This window comes from Dasypus novemcinctus, chromosome 25, assembly GCF_030445035.2.
Source record: "Dasypus novemcinctus isolate mDasNov1 chromosome 25, mDasNov1.1.hap2, whole genome shotgun sequence".
Taxonomy (NCBI): Eukaryota; Metazoa; Chordata; class Mammalia; order Cingulata; family Dasypodidae; genus Dasypus; species Dasypus novemcinctus.
Genome location: NC_080697.1, coordinates 53,294,661 through 53,319,266, shown reverse-complemented (window position 1 = coordinate 53,319,266; position 24,606 = coordinate 53,294,661).

Genomic DNA, 24,606 nt, shown 5'->3' with positions numbered 1-24,606 from the left:
TCGATGCAGAAGAGGCATTCAACAAAATCTAGTATCCTTTTTTGATTAAAACATTTCAAAAGATAAGAATAGAAGGGAAATTCGTCAATATGATAAAAGGCAAATATGAAAAACACACAGCCAACTTTCCCTCTAAGATCAACAAGACTAGGAGACCCACTGCCACCATTGTTATTCAACATTGTACTAGAAGTTCTAGCTAGAGCAACTAGACAAGAAAAAAATTTTTTAAAGGCATCCAAATAGGAAAAGAAGGAGCAAAACTCTATTTGTGGATGACATGGTCCTATATTTAGAAAATTCTGAAATGTCTATGACAAAGCTACTTGAGCTAATAAATGAGTTCAGCGAAGTGGCAGGATTCAAGATAAATACACAAAAATTGGTAATGTTTTTGTACATTAGTATCGAACAATCTGAGGAGGAAATCGGGGGGGAATTCCATTTGCAATAGCAGCAAAAAGACTTAAGTACCTATGTATCAATTTAACCAAAGAAGTATAGAACCTATGCAGAAAAGTACAAAACAATGCTAATAGAAATCAATGAAGACCTAAACAAATGGAAAGAATCCCATATTCATGGATTGGCAGACTAAATATCATGAAGATGTCAATCCTACCGAAACTGATTTATAGATTTGATGCAATACTAATCAAAATTCCAAAGATCTACTTTAAAGAAATAGAAAAGGCAATTACCAAAATCATTTGGAAGGGAAAGTAGCCCCAAATAGCCAAAAGCATTAAAAAAAAGAAGAGTGACATAGGAAGAATTTCACTGCCTGACCTTAAAATATATTACAAAGCTACAGAGGTCAAAACAGCAAGGTACAAGCATAAAGACAAATACATTGAACAGTGGAATAGAATTGAAAGTACAGAAATAAACCCTCACTTCTATGGTCAACTGGTTTTTGACAAACATACCAATTCATGTTAACAAGACAAAACAGTCTCTTCAACAAATGATGCCGGGAGAACTGGATATCTATAATCAAAAGAATGAAAGAGGACTCCTATCTCACTCCTTACACAAGAATCAACTCAAAATGGATCAAAGACCTAAATATAAAAGCCAAGACCAAAAACTACTAGAAGAAAATGTAGGAAAACATTTTAAAGACCTTATGGTTGTTGGTGGTTTTTTGGACATTACACCCAAAGCATGTGCAGCAAAATTAAAAATAGAAAAATGGGATCTCCTTAAAATTAAGCACTATTGCACCTCATAGGACTTTGTCAAAAGGGAGAGAAGGCAGCCTACTCTATGGGATAAAATATTTGAAAACCACATGTCCAAAAAGGGTTTTATATCCATGCTATATAAGAGAGTTACAACTCAACAATAAAAACACAAATGATCTGATTAAAAATGGTAAAAGACTTGAATAGACATTTGTCCAAAGAAGAAATACAAGTGGCAAAAAGACACATGAAAAAAGTATTCAACATCATTATTGACTAGGGAAAATGCAAATCAAAGCTACAATGAAATGTTGTTTCACATCTATCTGAATGGCCACTATTGAAAAGAAAGACAGCTCTAAGATGTGGAGAGATAGTAATGCTTATTCACTGTTGGTGGGAAGGCAGAATGTTACATCTGTTATAGGATTATCTCTAGGTTCTTGGCTATGTTACAAAAAAAGAATGTTAAGTACACACCAGTTCAGTTAGGCCAGTAGTTTAAGAATATGAGAGAAGAGGAGTGGGCGAAAATAACAGATTATGGGTCCCAGATAAAAAGAGGAAAAGGATTAGAAAGGGATAAAAAGCACTGATTTACAGACTGCAGATCCCCAGTGCAGATTACAAATCACCATTACAGATTACAGACCCCCAGTTCTACTTGCATGCTAATCCCAGCAGGGAGAGACAGGGCCAAAAAACAGGGCTGATTTGGCTTCCATACTTGCTTTTTAAACCATTAATTATTCTGCCCCTTTGCTAATGTTGGAGGAGGAATCCCAGGCGTTTGCTGTTTTGATTGATTACCCAACCTGTCAACTCCCGGGGGAGGGTCCAATGAAAAGGCCCCATGAGATTATCTGGGGCTTTTCCTTGGTCCTGAATGCAATTCTGTTCTGAATTGGGGTTTTCATGAGGTTTTTCTGGCAGCCCTCTTGTAGGGTCTTTCACTCAGGGAGACCTCCCACAGCTATGTGTTTCATGACCATGTTTTTCTGCCAGGTTCCAGATTTGTCTCTATTCCCTCATGTAGCCTGCCTCACAACGTCTGTGGAGGACTGTTTGACAGTACCTAAAGAAGTTGAATATAGTCTTGTCATGTGACCCTGCAATACCATTACTAAATATATACCCATAAGAACTGAGAGCACTGACACAAACAGACATCAGCACACAGATGTTCATAATAGCATGATTCATGATTGCCAAAAGCTGGAAACAACTCAGGTGTCTATCAACTACGGAATGGATAAACAAACTGTGGTGTATCCACACAATGGAATATTATGCAGCTGTAAGAAGAAATGAAGTCATAAAGCATATGACAACATGGATGAACCTGGAGGACATTATGCTGTGTGAAGCAAGCCAGACACAAAAGGACAAATACTGTATAATTGCATTTCTAAGGATTAAATATACTGTGTAGCAGTGTATGATTCCATTTATATAAAATATAAATATAAATCAATTTATAAAGATGGAAAAAGATAAATAAGTGTTACATAAATTAAATACTCTTAAAATCCCTGGAATTAAAGAAATTTAACTTGTAAAAAAATATATTCCTTCCTCACTGTCAATCTTGGCCAGACTCATTTTGGGGAATCCTGGTATTCCCTCCCTCCACAGGTAAAATGGTAGCCTGGTGTATTGGGCTCCTGAAACAAAAAAAGTCATTCAGGTTTACATTCATTCCCTTCCTGAAGTTTGAGATCCTGGTGCCACCCGTAACTGTATCAGCCCTTAAGGCAGCTGAGATCTGAAAAGAGGAGGAGGGAGAGAAAAGGTCATGAAGGGAGAAAGTGGCTCCACACCACTACACAAGACAATTACTTTTGTTTCTGAATGGCATGGCCCCGGCTTGCAGCTCAACTAAACAAAATCCATGATTGGTCCACTCTAGCCTGGATGTCAAGATTATCTTTACTGACACCATTAGTTTCAGCTCTGGGGACGTCTTGACTCAGCAGTCACTTCCACATTGTTCTCTGGCTGGAGCTTCAGGGTTTGCACATTTGTGATGATCTCATCTTGACTTGCACAGTGACATTTATTTTTTTAGGGAGACCATTTTAATGCCCTCAAATAACATCTTTTCAATTCCCACCTGGCTTCAATATATAGGCTAGAAAAGTGTTCCAGGGCTGCAGGGCTGACTACAATAATTAATATAGAATTCCTTGGTTCGATTTCTCATTCTCTACTGGGTTCACTTTAGCACTGTAAACCCAGGCCAGGGTAGAAAGAGCCCTAATAGTAGTTTAAAAACCTCTAATATGGTTTCCCACAGGAGTTTGTCTGCTTCAGGGAAATCTTCCATAAAAGGGCCAAAGCTAATTTATAGTGGCCAGGACCCATTCTAAAAATCGCTAAGGCCTTTCTACTATTGTCTCTGAATAGATCTAAGGTTGGCATGATAGACTGCAGAAAGAGCTGACCCATAAGATCATAAGATGGCCTGGTTGTTGTCATTCTTCCTTGAAAACATTAGACAACCCACCCTACTCAAGAAAACCAAAGTTCCAAGGCTGTACCTGTTTTCTATCCATAGTGGTTGCAAATTATACTCCTTTCACATTGCCATTCTGCAACTGCTTTCTGAAAAGTGGTGGAAAATTCTACCCACATAGGTGGAATCTTTGTATTAGTTTTTAGTGTGGGGAAAACCTGAAGCTAGCATTCAGATTGCCTAGTAGATGCTCTCTTCCAGAGGAGGGTTACCCACAGTGAGAGCAGGCTCAGGGAGCTTTCTTTGAACCTACTTCATAGTACTCAGCTTGCAATCACAGCCCTAATTCCTACTCATTAACAGCTATAGAGTGAAGAATGATTTATTGCCCAGTTGACTATACATTCTGGTCAACATGGTCACTACCTATTACCATGAACTTTCCTCAAACCCTCTTAATCAGTCCATGAGGTCTCCACCCTTCTTCTTCCAGAAATCCCATGCTGATAGGCAAATGGTAGCCACCAAAGCTGTGAGGGCATGATATTTTAATCATATTTGTATGCTCACAAGTTAACCAGACACAGTTTAACTTCATGGAGGCTGGCTGAAGACATGAGAATCTAGGGTCAATTCAAGGACTTTGCTCCTTACAGCAATATCAGGAGCCAGAGTATCACATATTCTTGACTCAGTTCCATGAGTCTCAGTCCCCACAGGATGACACTAAAAGATCAGGTGACATCTGCATGCGTGGTGAATTCCAGTAGAGGGTAGAAACCCTGAGTTTAGGGAGACCAACTCTTTTATAATAATTGTAGTAAGCCAATTGACAATTTGCTCCTGAAAGAGACACTTATGTGTCTAAGTTTTCGGAAATCAGTCCTTTACTCCAGAGACAGACAATATCTCTATTATCCCAAGACTATTTGCTACACACAAATCCTTGGAAAGATAGTTCTAACACAAGCAGTCAGTGCCTCTGCTCAGCAGAGTGGAGAAACAAGAGAGATCTGTGAAGTGTCTCCCCCAAACATAATTACCTCCCCAAAGAGAAATGCATTTGGAAATCACTCCTTTAGCAATAATTGTCAAACATTGATTATCAGGTCATATTAAGAATTACTTATAATCCCCTGCTTTTGCTCTCAATAAAAAACTTTTAAATGCTGATACACAAAACATCCAAAACCTTCAAAGGTAATCCTAAGCCTACCTATAGATCTATGAATCCCCACTTAAAAATCCTGACACAAAGGGTTTTTCTTGTCTTCATTGTAAATTATATAACTGTATGATGGTACAAGATTATAAATTGAAGAATTCTGAGATGGTACAGAGAAATAATTACAAAGTGATATAATATAAATAAGTCCTAGAACATAATTATTCACAACTGCTTTTCTCCTCCTTATTTTTCTAAAACAGCTGCAGTCCTACGTTAGCAATGATCAAGTTGCCCTCCAGTAAGTTGAAAATATGTTAGCCCCACCCAGACATATTGATGTTTTAGAGTTGATGGAACTCTAGTGATTGCTCCAAAAATGTAGTACTAGACTTCACTGCTGACTCAGATATCTATTTTTAAATTGTAATTTATTTTCTCTTGCTTTTTCCTTTCCCACTATTATTGTTTCTGGGGGAACTTGTACTTATAGAGTCATCAGATGTGCATGTTTGCAACAGGTTTACAGAGGGCTTAACTTTACCAGTAATTATTGTTCACTAAAGACTCCAGTTTTAAAGTTTAATATGGGCACCAAGGTATTTCTGACCCTACTCACAAATGCAGATTTTGCTGTCAATACATCACCTTTCACCATAAATGTAATAGTAGCTTTTATATCAGTGTGTTCCAGTAAGACTTGTCAAATATAAAAGAGGCCTCTATTATGGTATCAATATTTTACAAAGCCATCAGATGCACTGAGGAGCTTAGACTGTTAGCATTCATGCATAATTTGACATTGTTTCACTTAATGATGAGAAGATTATTTTTGGATTACTAGTTAGCTTTCTGTATTAAATTTTTTATGAATGATTGATTATAATGAATATTTGGGCTTAAATTATAATGTGAAACATTGAAGAGTTGGTCCACATTTAGGAGATAATAATAGCTCTAAAGGTCATGTCAGCCAACAGGCAAAATATATATCAATATACAGAAGAATAAATAAAAATGAGGAATAAATAAATGAGGTTTGAACCAAAGTTAAGTTGTGTGTAATGCATCTGCAACATGAATGGACTCATTCAAATGTAAAACCATTTAGGATCACTCAGTTCACAGTGAATGCACTGCAAAATAATTATCAAAACTTTTCTTCCACCAATTACTTAATCCAATACTCTTTTGAGAATCAATTCAGTTACATTGGAAAGCTTCAGTTTAATATAATTAGATGCAACTCAAAAATATTTGGGAATAATTTCCTAATGTAATATACTGAATTAAGTTGTTTTAATTACATTATTTAAACAAATCAATAAAAGGAGAGAAAAATGAATTAAGAAGTAGAAAAAGGAGACCTAAGTAGTATATTCTTAGCTGAAAAGTATACAATGTGTATACATCTGATGATATATGAGAGAAACACTGAATGGCTTATTTTTCAGAAACAGAAGACAATTGGTTGTTCCTCTGTAGACCCTGAAATCCTCAGGCCTGGCCTGATGTGCCAGCTCTGCTGTTCTCTATACCGCACAAGACACAGCTAGTCCCTCATTGTTGTCAACTATTTCTGAAATTAGGAAGGAGGAATTTGACCATTTTAAAATATGGAACTCAGTTTTGTTGCTAAAGACCTAATTCTGATCATTGGCTCTGACTTGTTCATGAGATCTTGCTCTTAAAACTGATTCCTACTCTTAGTTGCCTGTATTCTTCCTCAAACTGGATTTTATTAAATTTCATGGCGCTGTATATGCCCAATCTCTGTCTCAGCTCTTTGTTACTTCTAAAAGGAAGTTAATTCTAGGTGGTTAATCTTTCAATATTGTCTAAGCTTCCTCTAGTTTAACCAGTTCATACCTAGCCATACACTGATAAATATTAAGAGAATGATGAAAATTATATAGTACCTAATGCATAGACATCATTTATATCATCATCTAGCTTTCATATTGTATTAGGGTTATCCAGAGAAACAGAACTGATAGGATGTACTTGTGTGTGTGCATGTATATCTCTATATGTGATATAGACATAAAATATTTATTACGGAAATTGGCTCACATGGCTATGGGGATTGACAAGTCCAAATTCCAAACGGCAGGTCACAAGTTAGAAACTCAGTGAAGGTGAAGGTGGGTTCCGCAAGAGATGCGGCAAGTTGAAACCTCTAATGGTGATGACACTGAATTCCCCGAGAGAAGCAGGCTGACTGAAGCAGAGACAGGAATTGCGCTTTCTGACTGCTGAAATTCTCAGTTCTACCTTAAAGGGCTAATACTATTTGGGTGAACAGATTCTTCTCACTGCTGAAGTTTTATTGATTATAGATGCAATCAGCCATAGGTGCAATCAACTAACTAATGAGTTTAATCCATTTACAAATTACCTTCACAGTAACCATCAGGCCGGTGCTTGCCTGACCAAACAACGGGACACTGTGACCGAGGCAAGTTGACAAATGAAATTAACCATCAAGTGTATGCACTTATTGCCCTTTGTCTCATACATGTGTGTAGTTTGAAGCTGTATGTACTCCAGAAAAACATGTTCTTAAATCTAGTCCATTTGTGTAGATGTAAATCCATTGTAAGTAGGACCTTTCTGTGAGGCTACTTCAGTTAAAGTGTGACCCACTTCAATCTCAATGGGCCTTAATCCTCTCACTGGAGTCCTTTGAAAGAGAGTGAAATTCAGACACAGAGAGAGAGGGCCACAGAAGCAAGAAACGGAAATCAATTAAACCCGAAGAAGAAGGGAGAGAACATTGGATGCCACCATCGCCCTGCCCTTGGCTGAGGAGCCAAGGATTGTCATCAGCCGAAAGAAAGCATTACCCTGATGACGCCTTGACTTGGACATTTTCTCAACTTTGAACAATCATTGTTTAGACCAATCCATTTCATGTTATTTGTTTTAAGCAGCCTAAGAATCTAAAACAATGAATCATGTCCCTTTCCTACCATGATAAACAGGATGACCAGAGGACCACCATTCCTCTTGATCCATTGTCAGGGATGTACACACGGCCAAGGAACATCAAGTTTGTCTCTGTGGACACGAGGGCTGTGAAGTCTTTGCTTCTGAAATCATACGTTGTACGGACCAGGGAAACCTAAACAAGATGGAGGGAATCCTTCTGAAGGTACAAGGAGCCCAAGGGGACATGGAGGCAACATAAAGGAAAGTTGAGCTCAAAGCTGAGAGAGAGAACAAGAAAGATGACTCAAAGCACACTTGAGACCCTGAATATATCAGTTCAGAGAAAAAGGTATTTTCAATATTTTCTGAAATTTGTTTGAATTTCTCTCATTTGCAATGGAAATGAATCTGAGTATTTCAGGATTAATAGTGATAAATATCCGATGGTGGATTTAAATAAATATATAAAATAGTTGAAATCTTCGGCAAGATGGTAGAAATGTAGCAGACTACAAGGGCAATGGATTTTTTACAAATAAACATTCTCCAAATACAGATAGATGGTCAGAGACTGAAGAGCACAGCAGGAAAGCCATATTTATTACCGTCTTGTATGATTCAGGGGTTGGACTCATGCAGAATATTGCCATCTTGAAATATACAGCCGTCTTTCTTAACCAAATTCTATTTTATTTACTTGTTGTATATATCAATCCTCCACTCCTTTTGTAAAACATACAGTCTGTTGTCCTTGGCATGCTGAATGCAAACCTCCAGCAAGCTACCTTATTATTTGTCTATGCACTTCTGCTTACACTAAGTAAATTGTGTGCTTACCCAGAAACAGTTACCATTGTTTCTAAATAGGCTTATAGCAATTGTACATGTTACTGTAACAGTGTGATTCAATTAAATATCTAAGAATGAAATATGACTATGAAATTAGTTGAAGGCTTTTAAAAACAAAATAGAAGCAAGGCATTAAGAATTACTCTTGAATAATATGTGGGTTAGATATATATAAGTGTGTAGAAAATGTGAGGAGAAATTATGAAAACAGGAAGAGGTTATAAAGACCTAGTATTCTGATTTCATATTGCTTCATAGTGCTTTTAAATTCTGGTTCCAATTTAAGTAAACAAATTGAGTGATGAAATGTTTTCAGGTTATTTGCTTTTTTGCTCTGAAATCCATAACCCAATTTTCCACTACGCTGTTCAATATTTCAGGATGATCCCTGCAAGCTACATTTCCCAAGCTCCCTTCTCCACCGGCATCTTATTCCAGCCATTGGGAGGTAGGTATTTAAGATGGGTAATGGAGAAGACTAATTGTGATACGATTCTCCCTCTCTCTTTCCTCTCCTTGGGTGGTATTTCTGGAGTGAAAGTGCATCCTCTGTAGTTCCATCTCCATCATTTAGCTTCTCCCCCTTGACCCTAGATATGACGTGGTGTTCTCACCTTTAAAATTCCAATGTTTGCCAAGCAACCCCAGCTTGTGAAACTCCTATGAAGTCATCCTCTCTTTTTTGCCCCTCTATTCCCAGACCTAGATTTGGCTGCCTCCACCTTTAATTTCTGGATTGTTTTACTTTCTTGCTTTTAGCTCTTCCAATAATTCTACAACTTCATCAAATTGCCTCCATTGGATAACCTGGCATGGGACCTCTTGTTCATTTGGCCTTACCTGATGCAAAGGCAAACCAGCTACTGCAAAGTTGTTGTCCAGGTAGTCTGAAATGAATCTGTAGAAGGCTTCTGAGCCCAATTCCTAAGTTTCCTAAATGAAAACCAAAGGCCCATTTCATCCCAAACCAAGTATCTAAAGAAAGCACACTTTAAAATTGTATCCTTTTAGGTAATTTTGCATTCATGATGTTGGAGCAAAATCTTAACTCCGAATATTCTGATTAAAGAAAACAACCCAAACTCTAAGGCTAAACTCTAATGCCTGATTAAATAAAGCTGTGGAAAATGTTGATTCACTCCTGTGCAACTTAAAGATACATGAAAGAAGAAAATTTTTTAAAATTAGTACATTTGACAAGAGAGGAACTACAGATTCTAATTAACTTATTTGAAATTTTTCTTCCTTATTTTAGAGTTTGGTCAATAATCTGTTATTTGCTACGATAGGTTAAAAAGTGAAAACCTGTAATTCAGGTAAGTTGTAGTTGATATTTTCTGGTTATTTTTTAGTGTTTTATAATAATTTTATAATGCGTATAAATCAGGGAAAAAATCCCTAATACACATATGGACTTTAATAATGTATTAATATTTGTTCATCAATTGTAACAAATGTATGCATTAATGCAAGATGTGAATAACAAAGGAAAATGAGTAGAGGTATATATGAACTTATGCAATCTGTATCTACATGTGTGGGAGTATATATAGATATTCTATGCTTTCTGTGCAATTTTTCTGTACACTTAAAACTACCCTAAGAATAATGTTTATTAATAAAAAGAGAAACCTTCTTAGTTTGTTATTGTTTAATTCAAGTATAAGCAAAAGATATTATTCCATCTAATAATAAAATAGTAATTATAGAAAAATACATAGAAAAGCGATTTTTCATTAAATACTGGATATTGGGAATTATTGTAGGAAATTAATATACTTTCTCCATATTCAAACAACATATAAAAGGTTGTGATGATTAAGTTCATGTGTCAACTAGGCTCTGTTATGGTGTCTAGTTGTTGGGTCAAGCAAGCACTGGTTCTTGCCGTGAGGGTATCTTGTGGATTTAAATCATTATACTTGATTGCATCTTTGGCCGATTACATCTACAATCAACCAAGGAAATTTTCCTCAGCAATGAGAGAGGTTTCATCCAATCATTTATCAGCCTTAAAGGGAGAACTGATGATTTCAGCAGTCAGAGAAAAAGAATCTCTATCTCTACTTCAGTCAGTCAATTTCTCCTGGGAATTTATCAAAACCTTCATTGGAGTTCCCATCTTGTGACATGCCCTTCAGAATTTGGATTTGTTAATCCCATGGTCACATGAGCCAATTCCTATTTTTAAAAATCCATATATAGATATATATCATGTCATTTCTGTTTCCCTGCATAACCCTTATTATTACAGAGGTATATGTCATTATTATTTCCATATTATAAATGAGGAACCTGGGATAAATTATCTGCAGATGGTTAATTCTATCATAAGTACAGGGATTGAAAGAAAGAAGAAAATAAGCTGCTTTAATTTCATTGTTTTCACTTTCCTATAATGTGCTGTTCTAAAACAGGTCAACAGTTCCTTATCTAAAAAATTGGACTATATGACTTTCAAAATTATTTGACTTTTAAGAAGACAGTACAGTGTATACATCACACAAAATTAAAATAACTACTGCCACGGTGAGCCATTGTTTCTTAAACATATGCATTTTTATTTCTACAATTAAAGATAGAAATGGTAGCTGTAGCAGTTTGATATTATTCAGTGGAGATGACCGATTAAATTAAGTTTAGGGCTTTGTTTCAACCACATCATTAGAGTGTGACTCAGCATTGAATCCCAGTCCCTTGGGCTGATAAAACTGGCTCTCACGTGGAAGTAGACAAACAGGAGAAGAACACAGAGGAAGAGAGACAACTCATTAGACACAGCAGAAGTGCAGGGAAGAGAGATGAACCTAATAGTCTACAGTGGACCTTGTGGAGAGAGCAGAACAGCTGAACCCAGAATGAAATTGGCCCCTGGGAGAGAAATGAACCTTATGCCAGCCAACAGCTGAGATCAGAAGAAGCTGGGACGACAGAACCTTCAGACAAGGAAGGCTGAACCCTCGCAAACGTTGCCCGCCATCTTGCTTCAACATATGGCAAATGACTTTGGGTAAGAAAGCACCTCTTATGGTACCTTGAGTTGGACTCTTTAGGGCTTTGTGACTATGAGATTCTACCCCAAATAAATACCCTTTATAAAAGCCAACAAACTTCTGGCATTTTGCATCAGCACCACTTTGGCTGACTAAAACAGTAGCATTAACTTGATTGAACAAAGGTGATTAATACCCTCAGAACAAAGCATGTCCAGCAGATTTTATTGTATTTTTTATAGTATAAATTCTGTTTACAGAATCTTTTGAATTTTGCTCTTTTGGATAAGGAATTTAGGACTAAATTTTTGCAGATTTTCAGATTCTACCAGTGTGACTCCTGTCTGGTTAAAAAGAACACCGTTTCCTCCAGAACCTCCCAGGCAATATTTGTAAATATCCAGGATTTCTCACCCTCAGAGCTACTGACATATTGGGCTGAATACTGCTTTGTTGGGGGAGCTCTCTGGGGCCATGGAGGATATTTAACAGCATCAATTACCTCTATTCACACCCCCCTTGAAACAACCAAAAATGTCTCCAAACATTGACAAATCTCCCCTGATGGGTGGGATTTCACCCTTTGTTGAGGATGAGATCTAAAAATATTTTAAATTTTAACAGTACTACCATCCTTTTTTTTTTTTTTGAAAATTATTCCCTTCTTACTTAAATTTTTGTGTGTTCCTTCTGTGATGTTAAGAAACTTACACTATTAAATTGAAATGAGGTTAACTTTGTGTTTAAGGAATCTATGCTTTGTGTTATAAATAATAATTAGAAATTCATATTTCATGACAATAAGGTTAAAATGGTTATGTGGCTGGCAAAAATTGAATTAAATGATGTGGAAAAAATTAAAGGCTTAGAAAACTTTAAGTTTTATATTTTAGTCTGTGAGCCTTCACAAATTAAATTTTGTCAGTTTTTAAGATAAATTTACAAATGATTCAATCAATGCCATTCAGTGGGAGGACCACACATTTTCAACCCAGTTGCATTTATGTTTTTGATATAAAATCAAGTGAACTTATATAAGTGGCTTTCTTTCTGATCTGCTATACTATTCCATTGGTTTACTTTATTTATTTGATTATTTATTTACTTACTTGTTTATTTTTAATCTTTGGGCCCAAACCAAATACTCTTAAATTATTGAGTTTTATAGATTTATTGTCTGGTAGTATAAGACCTTTGGCTTTCACCTTTAAGATAAATTTGACTCTTCTTGGGTCAGTGTATTTCCATATAACTTTTAGAATATGCATATTGGTTTACCCAAAAATCCTGCTGTGGTAAAATTGCAACTGCATTTAATCTGTAGATCAGTTTTGAGGGATTGGTGTTTATCAAGTTTTGCTATCCATGAGTATATCTTAATTCTCTCCATTGATTTAAGTCTTTTTTAATTTCGCTCAAGAATATTTTGCAGTTGACAACTTATAAATCTGGTATATATTTTATTTTATTTATTTGTAGGCATTTTAAGTGCTATTGTAAATGATGTTTTGTATCTCATATTCTCCTTTCTTGCTAGTATGTAGAAATAAAATTGATTATTTTTACACTGACTGTATCTTGGAGACCTCATTAATTTGCCTTTTTTTATAGTAGATTGTAAAATGTTTTAGATTTCCTTTTATCTTATTCCTTTGCCTTATTACATTAGGTAGGAGATCAGTACAATGTTGGAATAAAATGGTAATAATGCTCATTCATGTTTTATACCCAACCTTCAAGGGAAAGTTTTCAAAACTTCATCATTACGTATGATAAAAACTATTCCATAGATTTCATAGAATGCTATTTTTCAGATTGAGAAAGTTTCTTTGTAGTCCTGGTTTGATGACGGTTTAATTAAGTATTATTTTTAAAATTGAGCAAGTGCTTATTACTGATCTATAGAAAAGAATATCTTCCCTTATTCTGTTTATGTGATAAATTATATTTACTTATTTTCAAATACATTAAATCTTGGAATGATCTCACTACTTGGAACTTTTAGTATTCATTTTATAAATAGCTGGGTTACATTTGCTAATATAATGTTCGCTTAGTATTCTTTCTCTGTTCATGAGAGCTACTGGCCTGTAATTTTCTGTAGTTGTAATGTCATTTACAGATGTATGTGGGTGTGTGTGTTTGTGTTTTTAGGAGGTACCAGGAATTGAACTCAGGACCTCATCCGTGGGAAGCAGGTGTTCAACCACTTGAACTACATCTACTCCCGAGCTGTAGCGTTTTAAAATAAAAACTTTTCTGGTCTTGTAAAATCAGTTTGAAAACATTCCCTCTGTTTTCTATCCTCTGGATAGTTCCTGTAAGTTTGGTATTATCTCTTTCACAAATGTCTAAGAATTCACCTGTGAAAATATGTGGGCTGGAGTTTTCATTGTGAAAAAGTTATTAATTATGTATTCCATGAATTGTTTCTTCTTATGTCAATAAGATCTTTAGTTGAAAGCCTTATTTCTGTCCTGCTACTAGTAATAACTGTTTTTCCTTTAAATCTTAATAGTCATGCTAAGGGTTTATTCGTTTTATCAATATTTAAATGATAAACTTCTGACTGTATTAAATTTTATTTTTCATGTTTTCATTTCCCTTAATTTCTGTTCTTGTTTTTATTATTCCAATCATTCTGAACTCCATGGATTATTTTATTTTCCTGTCACTTTTGTCTTAACTGCATTCCACAAATATGTCATATTTTCATTGTCATTCACCTTAATACATTTTTTAATTTCCTTTAAGTTTATTGTTTAACCCATGGGTTATTTAGAAGTTTATGATTTAATTTGCAATCATGTTGCAATTTTCTAGTATGCTTTTGTTCTTAATTTTAATTTAATACTACAGTGGTCAAAAAACATTCACATACTTACCTAAATCAATAAAATAACAGGGGAAAAATACTTTGGCTCATAGTAATGTTTTAACAATGCTCTTTAATCATTAGTTAAAAATGTTTAACAACAGTGCAAGGTATTGGTGGTAGAGTGAATTATGAGAGTCCTGTATGATGTTATATATGTTTGTTTTGTAAGTTCACAACTATTACTATACACTTATTGTTTATGTATATTTATGTCTGCGTGATATACTTCAATAAATTTAAAAAATAAAATTAAAAAGAATTTTAAAAATATGTATAGACCTTTGTTTTGCTGCCAGAAATGTAGTCTATTTTGGTAAAGTTTTAAAAGTATGCTTGTTGTGCAGGAGTTGGATATATTTCTCTATATATCTTGATTAGTTTAAGTCAGTTAAGGTTTGTGTTCAACTCTTTTACATCATTAGCTATTTTCTATCTACCTATCAGTTAATTAGAGAGGTATATCGCAATCTCCAAATACAATTCTCAGATTACCTATTCCTCTTTAATTTATTTCATCTTCAATGTTTTTAAGTTGTTATTAGGCATCCACACTTAAAATTGCTGTAACTTCCTGTTTATTTGAAACAGGAATATTTATTTTATATTTATCATTATCAAAGATCCTCCATTATCTTTCTTAATACTTCTTCCGTTAAAGTTTTGTTGCATTTTTTTGTTGTTGTGTTGTTTTGTATAGCCACGTCAGCTATTCCTTTTTGTTTATGATTGCATGGTATAACTTTCACCCTTTTACTTTAAAATTTTCCATGTCATATTTAAAGTTGGCTTTTGTGAACACTATATTTAGGTTTTGTCCTGTTATCTAGCATAAAAAGTTTTATCCTTTTAACTCTTTTATTGAGTTATAATTGACATAGGATAAACCACACATATTTAAAATGTGCAAAAATTTTGACATAATTTGTAATGACAGAAAGCAGATCATAAACGATATTTACTTATTATTCTCCTTTGTTATTTAATTCTCCTTTTTCACCTTATGTCAGAATGATCAAATTTATTATCATTTCTATTATCATTCTATTCTTTTTTGCAATTGATTTGGCCACACCACAGAAGTGAGATGGACCCTCCCATCCAAAATTTGATTCAGATGTCGAGACTAATGACATCACACATAGTCCAAGAGCGTGAGAAGGGGCTTATTACACATTGAGACTTCCCTGGAAGAGCAGGTCAGGTCCCAGGCAGGTCCTCCGTGGCTTGAGAGAGCAGAAATGAGACTGGCATGAAGTAGTGTGGTGGGTAAGGGGTGGGCTGGGGGGAAGGCTCCCACAGGTGAGCTGCGCCTTGTGGGTTTGAATTGTGTACTCCTCTTGCTTAGATGTGAAGCACAAGCAGAAACGGGCCTTGTGGACCATGAAAGCTGTCATCAAACAAACAAACAAAAAAAAAGGGTCATACTGTTTATTTGATCAATACTGTTTTTCAGTAGATCATCCTTTTATTTTTATTTTGATGGCTAGCCTAAATACATAAACTTCTTCGATTTATTTACAGACTCATTTAAATTAGGACTCTCCTCACTTCCCTAACAACACAGGCACCTCTCAAGAGTGATTCTCGGGATTCCCAGTGTGGCCCTTATTCCTATAACATGGCCCTTCCTGTGATTCAGTTAAAAGCCGGTGGTGATAACTGGGGAGATTTCACTCTGCCAGAGCCCAGTCCCCAACCACTTTCCCTCACTGCACAGCTTCCGAACTCTCTCATCATCGAGAAGCCTCCCGCAGCCGTCCTGCTGGACTCCCCAGTGTGTGCCCCTGCTCTTGTGCAGACTAACAGTGAGCGAATCTGAGAGAACTGTGTACCCATATCTTGGGCACGCTTTATCTGCGTTCTCTTCTCTCACTTGGAGATCGCCCTACTGTAAATGCCACAGGTAACACAGTGGTTGCTGTGTACCCTGTGCCATTGCTATCCAGCAGTTTTATAAAGCCACTTGTTCTATGTAAATGTCAAGATTTTGCAGTGTTTTACGGTGAGAAGGTAGGTCCATTATGGCTGGCACTGAAGCTTGGATTTTAGTTAAGCCTATCTGAGTCCTGATACAGAACCCAGTCTTGGTATTACCATACACAGAACTCAAAATTAGGAACTTAGCTTGACCTTCAAAGCATCCAGAGTCTAACTTATATTGCAAAAGTTAGGAGGTAAAACAAGAAATTCTCCTTAAAAAAGAAGTCATAGGTGGCATAGTTCTAAAATGATATGCCCTTTCTGTTTTTTAACACATTCAATGTATCCACTGGGAGCCAGACATGCTGATGAACGTTCTTATCAAATCTATATGACTCTGAAAAGAATGTGCCACTATTTCTTTCATTTTAAAGATGAGGAAATTAAGTTTCAATTTATCTAAGGTCTCAGAGGAAGCACTAAACAAGGTTTACATGTGGACTCAAGGTGTCAGATTCCAAATTCAGGGTGATTTCTACTTTACAACATTACTTCCAACTTCACTCATGAACAACGGCTATTTTAAGAGTCTTCTTGATGTGGCTGAAAGTGTCTCAGAAAACTTAGGTAGGTATTATAAATCCATTGATATTTAAAAGATGATTTGTAAGAAATGAGATAATTGCAGTTTGCTGCTTCAATTTCAATATCCTTTTCCATCTGGCTTTTTCCAAGTGTTTTCCATTATTTCCATCATGTTTAAGGTTGACTTAGCTTTTAATTATTATAGGTTATGTGGTTTTCAGAGGGAAACCCATCATTTTTAAAACTAATAAGATGTTAGAATTTGGCTTGAAGCTACATTTAGCCTGCAGTTGTCATTTAAATCCTTCAAATTTCAAGCAGTTTTTCAATTTAAGCAGAAAATACAACTTGAATTATCTTAAGGAAGGCTTCAGGGACAGTAGATCGTTTTGTTTTGTTTTTTTTAATTTGAGAAGTTGTAGATTCATAGAAAAATTATGAGAGATTTCAGTATTCCCAAATATTCCCACCTGTTATTAACACTTTGCATTTGTGTGGTACCTTTGTTAAAACTGATGGAATAATATTATAATTGTACTATTAACTACAATAATTTACATTAGGATGTATTTTTTCCATATACCACCCTATTATTAACACCTTCCATTTATTATGGCACATTTATTATAATTCATGAAAGAACAGTTTTAAAATTGTTCTATTAATCATAGTTCATCATTTACAATAAGGTGCACTGTGTAGTACAGTCCTATGTTTCATCTTTTAACTTTTATTCTAGTAACATATTTATGGTCTAAATTTTCCCTCTCAACCACATTCACATATCATTCACTGATGTTAATTGTACTCACAATGTTGTGCTAACGTCATCACCATCCATTTCCAAAACTTTACAGCCAACCCAAATAGAAATTCTGTGCAATGTCAACATTAATTATCCAGTGCTGACATCCAACCCTGACCCTGGTAAACTGTGTCCTATATTCTAACTATATGAGTTTGCTTATTTTAATTGTTCTATACTAATGAAACATATAATATTTGTCCTTCTCTGTCTGGCTCATTTCATTCAACACAATGTCTTCGAAGTTCATCCATGTTGTCACATGTGTCATAACTTAATTCCTTTTTAATGCTGAAGAACATTCCATTGTATATAAATACCGTATTTTGCTTATCCATTGTAGATGGACACTTAGGTTGCTTCCATCTTTTGGCAATTGAGAATGATGCCACTATGAACATAAATGTGCAAATATCTGTTTGAGTCTCTGCTTTCAATTATTTTGGGTGTACATCTAGTAGTGCAATTGTCAGGTCACATGGCAATTCCATACCTAGCTTTGTGAGGAACTGCCAAACCATCTTCTACAGTAGCTGCGCAATTCTACATTCCCCCCAACAATCAATGAGTGTTCATATTTCTCCACATCCTCTCCAACACTTGTAATTATCTGTTTTCTTTTAATAGTAGCCATTCTAGTAGTGAAATGGGTATCTCAGTGTGCTTTTGATTTACATTTCCCAAATAGCTAATGATGTTGAGCATCTTTTCATGTGCTTTTTCACCATTTGTATATCCTCTTTTTAGAAATGTCTGTTCAAGTATTTTCCCCTTTTTATGTTTAATTGGGTTGTTTGCCCTATTATTGTTGTACTGTAGGATTTCTTTATATATTTTGGATATTAAACCCCTATCAAATATATAGTTTGCAAATATTTTGTCCCATTGAGTAGTTTATTTTACACTTTTATGATAAAGTTCTTTGATGAACCAAAATTTTTAAATTCAGTGAGGTCCCATTTATCTTTTTTTCTTTCTTTGTTTGTGCTTTAGATGTAAAGTCTAACAAACTTTGCCTAACACAAAATCTTGAAGATGCTTCCCCATATATTCTTCTAAAAATTGTATAGTCCTTGTTCTTATATTTAGAATTTGAGTCATTTTGAGTAAATTTTTGTGTATGGTGTGAGATAGGGGTCCTCTTTAATTATTTTGCATATGGATAAGCAGTTCTCCCAGCACAATATGTTGAAGAGAAAATTCTTTCTCAGTTTAGTGAATTTGGCAGCATTGTCAAAATCAATTTGCCATAGATGTGAAGGATTTATTTCTGGACTCTCAATTCAATTCAGTTGGTTTCTCTCTCTCTCTTTAGATAAATCCTTGTCCCAGTGCCATGCTGTTTTGACCACTGCAGCTTTGTAATAAGCTTTAAAGTCAGGAAGTATGAGTCCTGCACTTTTTCCTTCTTTTTCACAATAGTTTTGACTATTTTGGCCTCCAAATAAATTTGTTGATTAGCTTTTCTATTTCTGCAAAGTAGGCTGTTGGAATTTTGGTTGGAATTACATAGACTAGTAAAGCATTTTGGCTGGAATCGACATCTTAAAATACGTACTCCTCCAATCCATGAGCATGGAATGACTGTCCATTTATTTGGATCTTCTTTGATTTTTTTTTTTCAGCAAGGTTTTGTAGTTTTCCATGTATTAGCCCTTTACATCCTTGGTTAAATATATTCCTAGATATTTAATTCTTTTATTTGGTATTATAACTGGACTTTTTTTTCATGGTTTTCTCCTCAGATTACTCATTACTATGCATAGAAGCACTACCGATGTTTGTGTGTTGATCTGGTACCTGGCCGATTTGCTGAATTCATTTATTAGCTAAGATTGTTTTGTTGTAGATTTTTTTCAGGACTTTCTATATATAGAATCATGTCATCTGCAAATAGTCAAAGTCTTACTTCTTTCCAATTTGGATGCCTTTTCTTTCTTTTTCCTGCGTAACTGCTTTGGCTAGACCTTCCAGTACAATGTTGAATAACAGCGTGGTAGGAGGTGGCCTTGTCTTGTTCCAGATCTTAAAATGAAAGCGTTCAGTCTTGTACCATTGAGTATGCTGGTATCCAGGGCTTTTCATGTATGCCCTTTACCATGCTGAGGAAGGTTCCTTCTATTCCTATTGTTTTAAGTGCTTGTTTCTTTTTTCCAAGAAAATATGCTAAATTTTGTCAAATGCCTTTTCTGCATCAGTTGGGAAAGCTGTGTGTGTTTTTTTTTCCCTCTGTGTTGTTAACATAATGTATTACATTAATTGATTTAATTAATAAGTGTATAAGTGTATAGTAAAGATAGCGAACTTAAAAAATAAACATACATAGCATTATACAGGGGTCTCATATATCACCCCTCCACCAACTCTTTGCATTGGTGTGAAATATTTGTTACAAACTATGCTAAAGCATTGTCAAAATATTATGCCAACTATATTCCTTATCTTACATTTGGTGTATGTTTCCCCTAACTCATACTATTTTTTTTAAATGTATTTTTGTTACAGATATTGTGAACTTGCAAAACAATCATAGAGATGTGTAGATTTCCCATACAATTAATTGATTTTTTTATATTGAGCTTCCATTGCATATCTGGGATAAGTCCTACTTGATCATGGTGTATAGTTCTATTTATGTGCTGTTGAATTTGATTTGCTAATATTAATTTGAGTTTCTTGTAAGTTTAATAAATTTTATTTAATCCAGTGCATCCAAAGTATGTGTCTATTTGCTACGTCTTCTTTGCCCACTTCTGTTGTTGTCAGCAGCAGGGGAATCTGTTTCTTTTTGTTGTGTCATTTTACGTCAGCTCTTTGTGTGTGCAGCACCATTCCTGGGCAGGCTGCACTTTCTTTCTCGCTGGTCAGCTCTCCTTACAGGGTGCACTCCTTGTATGTGGGGATCCCCTACGCGGGGTACAACCCTGTGTGGCACAGCACTCCTCGTGTGCATCAGCACTGCTCATGGGCCAGTTCTACACAGGTCAAGGAGGCCCGGGATTTGAACTGTGGACCTCCCATGTGGTAGATGGATGCCCTAACCACTGGGCCAAGTCCACTGCCCTGTTTCTGTTCTTATCTTTTGTATTTCTTTCCTTCTGCTTGCTTTAGGTTTAACTTGCTCTTATTTTCTAGTTCCTGCAGGGGTACAGTTAGGTCTTTTATTTTTAGCTCTTTCTTTTTTTATATAAAAGCAGTTAAGTCTATAAATTTCCCTTTCAGCACTGTCTTCATTGACTCCCATAAGTTTGATATATTTTACTCTTGTTTCCATTTATCTCAAGATATTACTGATTTGCCTTGTAATTTCTCCTTTGACCCATTGAGTGCTTATTAGTGTGTCATCTAACTACCATATATTTGTGGATATTCCAGTTCTCTATGTATTATTTTCAGTTTCATTCCATTATGACCAAAGAAGATGATTTGTATAATTTCAATTTTTTAAAAATTTATTGAGATTTGTTTTGTGATCTAACATGTGGTCTCTCCTGGAGAATGAATTCATGTGCACTTGAGAAGAATGTCTGTGCTGCTGTTGTGGGGTACAATACTCTATATATTTGTTAGGTCAAGTTCATATTATTCAAGTTCTCTGTCTCCTTGTTGATCTTCTGTCTAGATGTTCTATTCGTTGGTGAGAGAGTTATATTGAAGTCTCCAACAATTATTGTATGGGTGTTTATTTCTCCCTTAGTTTTGCTGGTGTTTGCCTCATGTATTTTGGAGCACCATGATTAGGTACATAAATATATATGATTTTTCTTTCTTCTTATTAGCATATCCCTTTAATTAATATACAATATCCTTCTTTGTCTCTTACAACAGTTTTGAATTTAAAGTCTATTTTGTCCAATATTAGTATGGCTACCTCAGCTCTTTTTGGTTACTATTTTGCATAGGATATCATTTTCCAACTTTTCACTTTCAACCTATTTTTGTCTTTGGCTCTAAGGTAAGCCTTTTGTAAACAACATATGGTTTCATCTTGCCTTTTTATGCATCCTGCCAATCCATGTCTTTTGATTGGGGAGTTTAATCCATTAACATTCAGTGTTATTACTATAAAGACAGTACTTACTTCAGTCATTTTGTCCTTTGGATTTTATATGTCATGTCTATTTTTGTCTCTCTTTACTTGATTGCAAGCTCCTTTTCTGTATAGTTGAAGTTTTGTGATGTAACTGGCTTATTCCTTTCTTATTTTTGTTTCTGTATATTTTTAAAATACTTTCTTTTTGATTATGCTGGTGTTTGTGTTATGCAACCCACACATCTAGAACCTACTAACATCATTTGACATTCTGATGAGTATGTATCTATAAGTACATCTATTAGGTGTATTCTGTTTTGAGAATGTTGTGTTTCTTGGACATGTACAGTTATATCTTTCATAGAAGTTGAGAAATGTTCAGAGGTTATTTCCTCAAATATCATTTCTGCCTCTTTTCCCTTTTCTTTTCTTCTGGGACATCTATGATGCATGTGTTTGAGTGCTTCCTGCTATCACTCAAGTCCCAGAGACACTACTCAATTTTTTCTATTCTTTTCTCTGTTTTTCTGACTATATGATTTTGAAAGTCCTGTCTTCCAGTTCACTGAGTCTTTCTTCTGCCTGTTCAAATGTGTTATTTTATGCCTCTTATGTCTTTTAACTCTCCATTATTGTGCCTTTCATTTACATAATTTCTGTTTGTTTCTTTTTAAACTTTCAGGGAACCAAACAGGGTCACTCCCGATAGGTCTACTTTGAGTTTATGTTTCTGGGAAACATAGTCTGGATTGAGTATGTACACTTTTTGCCAATAGTGGTCTCCTTTTCTTTCCCCTGAGGCACTTTCATTTGTGGCACTCCTGAGCCACTTGTGTTCTGCTCTGGGTCTCTGTGGTTTGGGGCCCTGTGCTTGGTTATGCATGGGGTTCTCACGTGCAATTGTGATTGTCTCTATGGTCTGCATCTGCAGTAGGAGAGAACCTAGCAGTACTACTGTTGTGGAACTTAAGAGAAGTTCAATTATTTGAGTATAGAGAGGCCAGGACTCAGGAATGATTTTGAGAAGGAAAAATGGTTTATTGATGGCCAGCTGAACTCGGGCACTTTCTGTTTGAATCCCGAGTCCTGAACAAGATTTTCAAACGTCTTTTATACAGAGAGGAAAGGCCAAATGGTCCCTTTGTTTCAGTTCTCAATAGGCTTCAATTAGCATATATATCTTCCACATCTTAGGTAAGCTTTTAGCATGGACTCCAGATATTCTAGATAAGCTTTTAGCATATTTTGTTTTTGCATTTCCCCTAAATACTTAAAGTTTATAGCTCTTGCACTGTTAAACTGTTTTCTGGGACTGGAGCCGTTGCCATTGTCCCTAAGGGCAGGACTGCAGCCTCTTACTGTTCCACACCCACAAGTCAAACAGCTTAGGTTATCTCTGAAGAGACACAGAGCCTTCTACCCATAGCCCACATCACTACCTCTGTGTGATTTCTAAGATGTATGGAACTGAGTAAGGAGGAGGAGTCCAGACTGCTGGGGCTGGAATGAAAAACCTCCTACCTCATTTTGGAAATTAATTTTTCTTTGATTCAGCATTTCTGGAGTCCTTCTCCAGACTATTGTCCTCCAGAGTTCTGTGCAGGTAGGAATTGCATTTTTATTAGTAGATTCCTTGGAAAGATTTTGCTAGCAGATGTCTTATGTTGCCATGTTACAACATGCCGTAATGCTTTATTTTTAATATCATTGACTACAGTTGTGACCTTTCATTAAAACTAAATATCTTTCTCCCTGTCTCTGTTTCTCTATAACTTGATTTCTATTTCTCTCTTACTCTGTCTCTTTGTCCTGAGAGTTGAAAGGGGGTGGGGAGAAAAGGATGGCACTGTTAAAGAAACTCATGCACTCGAAATTCAATAAAATCTTCCTTGTCTGTGCTTTCCAGGGGGAGTTTTAAGGACTTTTGTTGGATTAACAAAGTTTAAGTGTCACTCAGTAACACTTTTCTCAAACAGATTGTATATTAAATTGGAAGGGAAATTACAAACAGTGTTAACACATTGTCCCTTTATGGGATATTCAAGGAGTGTATCTTGTAGGAAATAAGTGCATCATGAGTGAAAGTAGTTAAAGATTTGTTTTTCATTAAATCCTAGCACAGCACAATATATTAAATAGAATATAAATAAATAAAAATATCTAGGCTTATTTCCAATTAAGTATTTGGCAATAAGGATTAATCGCCATGGGTAACCATTCTCTTCAATTCCCAGGAAGTCTAATTCTACCATAGAATAACATATATATCTTTATTTTTGTAATTGTAACCGCTGGCAAATCTCTAGGGGAGGAGATATTAGACATACAAACAAACTTATCAACACAATTATGCTATGGCACTTGAGAAAGTGATATAGCTGTGTTTTTCTAAGATTCCCTTTTGGCTCTTATACCAAAATAACATGCATGCTCTGTTAAACCCATTTTTAAACACGTTGAATGGTATCATGGAATGGTGAGCCTTGGCTGCAGAATGAGGCAGTAAATAAGCCAATACCTAAAGTGATTCACAGGGAGGTTCACTGAAATTTGACTAACAAATCAAGACATGGGCAAGTCATGTCATAAAGCTGGGCAGACTTAAATGACAAAGAAAGCTTGTGCCTGGTAATTCCTTCTATGAAATGTCATATATATTAATCAGCAGGGGAGAGAATTTAAATGGGGAACAAGACAGATGGCAATAGCTAAAGCAGTGGCCAACAATCTCATGCTACTGTATCCATGCTGGCATCCTAAAACTTGGCACTAGATAAAGTTGGCAATGACTGCTACTTGGCCTAC